Source organism: Oncorhynchus kisutch, linkage group LG23 (genome assembly GCF_002021735.2).
Source record: "Oncorhynchus kisutch isolate 150728-3 linkage group LG23, Okis_V2, whole genome shotgun sequence".
Lineage (NCBI taxonomy): Eukaryota > Metazoa > Chordata > Actinopteri > Salmoniformes > Salmonidae > Oncorhynchus > Oncorhynchus kisutch.
The window spans coordinates 7,374,281-7,382,475 of record NC_034196.2 but is presented as its reverse complement, the minus strand read 5'-3'; positions in this window follow the sequence as shown (position 1 = coordinate 7,382,475).

The window sequence follows — 8,195 nt, the reverse complement described above, 5'->3', positions numbered from 1 at the left end:
CCGTCTCTATCTCTGTAATGTATTTGTATCTTTGAAATTGTATATGTATTTATGTAAAAAAATAAGGACCACAATGGAAATAAGTCCCTGACATTATTGTGCAATCCCGTTCACTTTAAAACATCTTTGCGTATATATGCATTTTTTAACTGACAAATAAAATCAATCAATCCAAACTGTGCAGCGGATAATTGATGAATAGAAAGAGACATCTGCTACAAAAAGCCCCAAAACTTTAATGACAATCGGAGGTTGTCAAGCCAAAGCCTTTGATACTGGGTAAACCTACAAGGTAGGGAGGGATGTATTTTCTGTTTGTCAAGATTGACATCTATTTATTGTGGTGTTTAAAACACAAACCATGAAGTCGGTATGCTCTGCTTATTTGTTGTACTGTATGGGTGCATTGGCACAGAAACCTGTTGGTGGAAAATCTGTTGCATATTTTATGTAATTATAAATATGCCATCAAAATGTTGAAAATCTGATTTCCCCCTAGCTGATCATTGTCTGCAGCTGGCTCTGATTGTACTGCAATGAAACAGGCAGGGAGAGGGAGCTCATCTGTGCAAACCCTCAACCTTCTGGCCCGTAGCCCTGTGTGGCATCGACTGTGCAACAAAAGCATGCCGAAGTGGCAAAGTCGATTTCCACTTTTATAAACACAGGGTCTCTACAGTTATTGTTATTTGTGGTTGTAAACATTATTTTGAGTTAATTCTATGGAGGGGGGAGGGTGTTCAATTATTTTACAGTACAAGGGGAGGTCATGTGAAACTATGTTTTACTTTGGGGAGGGGGGCGCATTTTTTTTAATGACACCTTGGTTTGGACCATCCCCTTCACCTCAGTGCATGTTGATCTGTAACCCAATAAAGTTGTCTGTGAAATCACTCAAAATGTTCTCCGCTGTTGACAACCATACTTTAGGCTTTTCCTGGAAGCATACGATAATTATTACATTGATTGATGATAGAGGGGTTTGATGATAGAGGGGTACCTACCAAGGTATTCTCAGAACAACTATATGTGAGGGGAAACGTATCATTTAAAAAACAACATGGCTTTTCAGTGGCCCACTGAAATGCTCAGTAGAGATTGTCCAAGACTAGTGGTAGGAGGACCCAGTTAATGCTCTTACCAGATGGACTTATCCCAGTCAGTCCAAACACTAGCCAGAAACTGTTCCTGTTCCACTAACAGACAGAGGTGTAAAGTACTTGTTCTTTTTAAAGTATTTTTCAGTAAGTAATTTTACTTCTACTTGAGTAAAATGTAACTTAAGTAACAGCACTTTTACTTCAGTACTCTTTCCACCACTGGTGAGTGAGCGAAAGAGGGAGGTGGGTGAGTGAGTGAATGAATATCAACTGGTCCCATGGACGAGTAACAAGTAACAGAGGGGTGCATGAGGGATTGAGTGGGTGAAATAATTAGACATGTTGAATACACCAAGCTGTCTGTTTGAACTACTGGCACACAGCTCGGACACCCATGCATACCCCACAACACATGCCACCAGAGGTCTCTTCACAGTCCCCAAGTCCAGAACGGACTATGGGAGGCGCACAGTACTATATACAGTCATGACTACATGGAACTCCACATCAAGTTTCTCATGCAAGAAGTACAATTTGGTTTAAAAAACAGATACAAAATACACCTTATGGAACAACACAAACATAGGCACAGACACATGCATAGAAACACACAATAACATACGCATTATACACACACGTACACATGGATTTTGTGTTGTAGATATGTGGTAGTAGAGGCGGAGCCTGAGGGCACACACTTCATATGCTGTGAAATCGGTTGTGAATGTATTGTAATGTTTTTAAAAATGTAGAACTGTAGAACCGCCTTAATTTTCCTGGACCCCAGGAAGAGTAGCTGCTGCATTGGCTAATGGGGATCCATAATAAATACAAATACAACATGCATTTTAATTGCTTTGAATGTTTAATTTATTTACAAATGTTAATAGTACATTTTTGGCAAACCCTTAGCTACATTTTAACATAAAGTTGTGCCTTGTTGCAACTCATAACATAAATTAACTTAGTTCCTGCAGTACATTCCTTTCCTTTCCTCTCTTCTCTTCTCTTCCTTTTTTCCTAAGTTGTGCTGGACTATGGTAGATGAAGAATCAATCTATCTATTTAGAATGTTAGAGTATTTATCTGGTCAAAATCTTAGTGTATTATGTCTGTTTGTAATAGTGTGTTATATGTGAAAATGAGATCGTAATTGTATTTTAATGTTTTAGGAATCTTGGAAGATTAGTCCAAATGAGGACTAAAAGAGATCCTAATAAAATTAAATCAGGCCTTTATGGTAGAGTGGCAAGATGGAAGCCACTCCTCAGCACAGGCCTTTATGGTAGAGTGGCCAGATGGAAGCCACTCCTGAGCACATGACATACTCGCTTGGAGTTTGCCAAAAGGCACATAAACACTCTCAGACCATGAGAAACAAGATTCTCTGGTCTGACGAAACCAAGATTGAACTATTTGGCCTGAATGCCAAGCGTCACGTTTGGAGGAAGCCTGGAACCATCCCTACAGTGAAGCATGGTGGTAGCAGCATCATGCTGAGGGGGTGTTTTTCAGTGGGAGAGACTGGGAGACTAGTCAGGATCAAAGGAAAGATGAACAGAGCAATGTACAGAGAGATCCTTGATGAAAACCTGCTCCAGAGCACTCAGGACCTTGAGTGGCCCAGCCAGAGCCCGGACTTGAACCCGATCTAACATCTCTGGAGAGACCTGAAAATAGCTGTGCAGCAACGCTCCCCATCCAACCTGACAAAGATTGAAATGATGTGCAGAAAAGAATGGGAAAAACTCCCCAGATACAGGTGTGCCAAACTTGTAGCGTCATATCCAAGAAGACTCTAATCGCTGTCAAAGGTGCTTCAACAACGTAGTGTAGTGAGTAAAGGATCTGAATACATATGTAAATGTGATATTTCCGGGGGTTTTTCAAGAGCTAAAATGTCTAAAACCTGTTTTTGCTTGGTCATTATGGGGTATTTTAGAATAAAGCTGTAACATGACAATATGTGAAAAAAATCAAGGTGTCTGAATACTTCCAAAGGCTAGATAAACCCTAGAAGACTAGATAAACCCTAGAAGACTAGATAAACCCTAGAAGACTAGATAAACCCTAGAAGACTAGATAAACCCTAGAAGACTAGATAAACCATAGAAGGCTAGATAAACCCTAGAAGACTAGATAAACCCTAGAAGACTAGATAAACCCTAGAAGACTAGATAAACCCTAGAAGGCTAGATAAACCCTAGAAGACTAGATAAACCCTAGAAGACTAGATAAACCCTAGAAGACTAGATTAACCCTAGAATACTAGATAAACCCTAGAAGACTAGATTAACCATAGAAGACTAGATTAACCCTAGAAGACTAAATAAACCCTAGAAGACTAAATAAACCCTAGAAGACTAGATAAACCCTAGAAGACTAGATAAACCTTAGAAGACTAGATTAACCCTTGCTCACCAGAATCTAGTTGACAGCGGTAAAGTTCTCTCTGTCATCTCTCCTTCTTTTGCGGAGAAAATACTCATACGGATCAGGGAGAAAATGCTAAAAAACAATAATGATAAAAAATGGAATGATTGTTGTGCAAAATATCCAGATGACTTCAGTTTGATAAGGAAATAGAAACCTGTGAAAAACGACCCAACCTGATAAGATTTCAGTTCGGCTTGGATGCATATTTTATGTGGTGGAAATACTATCAGCTTTTATTATGCTGATAAAATGATCAACTCTATCTTTATAGGTATCTATCTTTCAGGTATCTAACTGCCCATTCACATTCTTTCAAGATGCTTAAGGAAAGAAATCGTATTTCAAAATGTAGCCTACATTTGGTGTATCATTTTACTGCAAGAAATGCTTGACGTGCCACAGGCCTATTTGAAGTCCCCATCTTGTGACTGCGAATTTGTATAGCGCTTCACAATCATCAAACATAACACCAGCCATGTCACCCATGATACAAGTCAGTATTTGACGTCCATCCATGTCTAAGGATGTCGGGAGATGGCATGGAAACCGGCCACTAGGGGCAAGAATGAGCGCTGTTACCTTCAAGTAGGTTTTGGTTTTGCAAGTGTTGTGGATGGGAATGGCGGATGGGTGTAAGCATCTGCCTCTGGTTGCAAGTTCAAATTCAGCAATAGAAAGTTGTTTGTCATATTTGAGTTTTAAGCCTATCCCAAACCCTTACCTTAACCATGAGGAGTTAATGCCTAACCTTAAGAATTTGGAGTTAACGCCTGCATTTAACCCTAACCTTAAAAATTCAGAATTAATGCCTAAACTTAACTTTAAACACTTCGACGTTTGGCGTTTGATAAACACACGGATGAATGTCTGTTTCTGACGTGAGACTGTTAGAGGTGGCAGCAGCATAACACAGCCAGCACTGCTGTCATCCTCTTTTACCACTTCTACAAATCCCAAACATTACTTCGCTGACCCTCCTTTCTCTTTATTTTCAACTCTCTATTCCACAGCTTTTCTCTTATTGAATTAAACTCCGACAATCTTCTTTTTGACACTGTGGATGGATGCTAACTTTTTCTGCCCATTCCCGAGAGCAATTGATATGTAGCCTATTTGGCGTCCGAACAGATAGACTCTAAAGCTTAGTCTTACTCACTAACGCCAGATAGCCTAACAATAATGACAGAAAAAGCTCAATGTAGCCTATAAATATAAATTGCACAAGAACAATACATTTCTGGATTTTTTTTAAAGGTACTGTTCTCTTTATTTAACCTGCCCACCACACACCCGCCCGCCCCATGGATATAACCACAGGGACTGCGGCTTATGAGTCAACCCTTGCATCACTAACAGTGAGTAGTACACTGGGGGACTTGTTCCACAGGGCATATGACTGGCTACTTCTGGAAAGAGAGTGGAATTAGGAGGAGAAAGGAGACGGCACATGGAAACTATTATGATGTTGGTTAGTCGGTTCCACAATCTGGCCCTGAAACACACACAGACGCAGACACACACCCCCACACACACCTTTTTTACGCTGGTTAGTTGGTCTACAATCTGTCGGGGGGGGAAACACACCAAAACAAACCAGTAGCAACATGAAGGAATCTCTTTCATCCTTATGTTCATCTGACTGGGCACAGACACTGCTGTGATCAAAAGAAAGCTAGAAAAAGGTGTGGGGAAAGGCTGTTATTGATGTGAGTCTGAGAAGCACAATGTTGTGTTGTGTTGTCAGGGTGCTGAATGCTGACATCAGTTAGGATGTTGGTTGTCTGCCTGAGTAGACCATATTCTGTTTGATTTCTGATTCAGGATTCAGGACAGTGTTTCATAGTGTGTGTAGTAGTGCTTTCATTGTGTGTTGGGTTGAAATTAGGGTGGAAGTGTGGGACACACATGCTGTTGTCCCCAAAGAGAGCTCCTAGCTGACTTCTAGGACTTCACTACAATCTAGGAGTTCCCAGAAGTACTTTTCCCCCCAATTCCACCCCTGGCGTTACCCAGTGGCGTCATTAGGCTTGGGCTTCCGGGGCTATAGCCCTGGATATTTTGGTACAACCCTAACCTTTTGATGGTAAAAAAACACATTTTAGTCTGATATGAGTTTCCACTCTTCACTATGCAGGATTTAATAAAATAATAGAATTACTGACACATTGTTATGACAAAAATAAACAATACAATATTATGCGTTAGGCAATACCATGCATTGCAAGAAGGCCCTGGAGTGATGTGGTGCCTGCTGTGATTGGTCAGAGTCTACAGCATAGCACAGAGCAAATATGGAGGGAAAAAAGCATGCAGGTTAAGCAGGATGCGGCAGCAGTGAATGAGGTGGAGAGGAGAGCAGAACAGCCGGAAAGTCAAAGTGACCACATTTAAAATACCCAAATGTGGAACAAAGGGACGATTTTGCATGAACATTCACAGGACAGTGTAGCCTACATGAGTAATATTTTTTTGGCAGCACCCCCTCCCTCCCCCTCACAAAACCCCCCTTCCCGCTGCACCAAACGAGCTAACTGAAGTGTGCCTATAGGCTACTACGTAGCATCGTGCAAAATTTGGTCATGTGAAAATGAGAGACCAAATATGTGGCTGTTTTATGAAAATCTGTAAATACTTAGCCACCCTGCATCCCACTGCTGGCTTGCCTCTGAAGCTATGCAGGGTTGGTCCTGGTCGGTTCTTGGATGGGAGACCAGATGCTGCTGGAAGTGGTGTTGGAGGGCCAGTAGGAGGCATTCTTTCCTCTGGTCTAAAAAACAATTTCAATGCCCGAGGCATTAATGGTTGGGGGCATTGCCCTGTGTAAGGTGCCGTCTTTCGTATGGAACGTTAAACGGGTGTCCTGACTAAAGGTCACTAAAGATCCCATGGCACTTATTGTAAGAGTATGGGTGTTAACCCCAGTGTCCTTGCTAAATTCCCCATCTGGCCCTCATACCATAATGGCCAGCTAATCATCTCCAGCTTTCAATTGTCTCATTCATCCCCCTCCTCTCCCTTATAACTTATTCCCCAGGTCGTTGCTGTAAATGAGAATGTGTTCTCAGTCAACTTAATTTAAGGGTTAAATAATAAAATAAAAACATCTATGACACATTTCTAAAACAGTTAGGACGGGAGACTTCTAAAACGGGATTGAGTGAAGTAGAAACAAATATGTTGAACGAGCATTGCGAGCCTCACAAGTTTGACGAAATCACCTTATATCTTTTCAGTCGAATCACCTTATATATTTACAGTCTAATACGGCTATCTACTTAATTTTTGTAGATCTTCATCAGAAGCATGCTTTTTGTAGTAGTTAAATGTTCTCTCCAAATGTAGCTGGAATTTAGACTGAAAGGATTTGACAAATGTGATTGGTTGAAGATATTACATTGGCCTGCGCTGTGCAGTTTAACAGATGTCAACAACAATTGGAGAAGTGTTTAACATTACCAGTACCACATCCTTTTGATATATATCTTGTCAAAAGCGCAATGTGACTGCAAACAGAGATCTGTATATGATGAGATGCTAATGTCGCTGCCCTAAATACAGTGTAGACTTACCATTGGAACACAGGAGTGATGGTTGCTGATAATGGGCCTCTGTAAAATCTGCCATTTCCAGCTACAATAGTAATTTACAACATTAACAATGTCTACACTGTATTTCTGATCAATTTGAAGTAATTTTAATGGACAAAAAAAAAAATATCTTTAAAAAACAAGGACATTTGGAAGTGACCCGAAAACTTTTGAACCGTAGTGTATCTATAAGAAGTCTTTGGTTGTATTGCTGCTGAGTTGTACCAGGCAGCTAGATGTTTTGGTTAGGAGTGCATTCTTCATTGATTCAGTCTAACTGAAGTCTACACAAGATGGCTGCAGTGCAAATCTGCTCCTTAAATGGACAAACAGGATCTAGCTAGAGCTACATCAACAAAAAGTGTTGAGAGAGGGAGTCCTAGTGTCTGTACCCAGATACCACAGGTGTTCTGAGTGGTCTCTTTTGTTATGACTTGTGGGTTTCATGACCACGTCATTGTAAAAATTAAATAATGAAGAGACGGGAATTAAGTTAAACTATTTATATAAATGTGATCATCTCCAACACATAGGACCATGATGCTTTGCGACTCAACCGCAATACATCACTGTTTGGATGTCTTTTCGGTATTTTGGTGTTTTCTGGTGTGAACTCAATCCAAGTATTTAACAGAGATACTGTAGGACACCCACAGACTAAACTCTCCTTTGATTGGTTGAGTTATCACAAAGACCTTCCACAGAAGTGAGGTTCTGGATCAGTGAAAAATGCTGTGATTGGCTTAGCATATCATTAATACTTGGACAACCCACATCAGTTTGCTTGAGACCCTCGACTGAGTCACGTCATACTGTGGCCGGTGAGCTCAGACTGAACCCTGTAACTGGGTTTGTATTAGCCCCAACCCCCAGCCCCCAGCCCCCAAAACAGACTCTGGCTGCTATTCTTGGACTGGAGACAGATGTGAAATTGTGCAGCTCAGGTTTTCTTATCCCTATACCCCTTTTTATCAAGAGGTAGCCTATACACACACCCATGTGAGCACATACACATGCCTGCATACACACACACACACACACACACACACACAGACACACGTACTGTTATTAC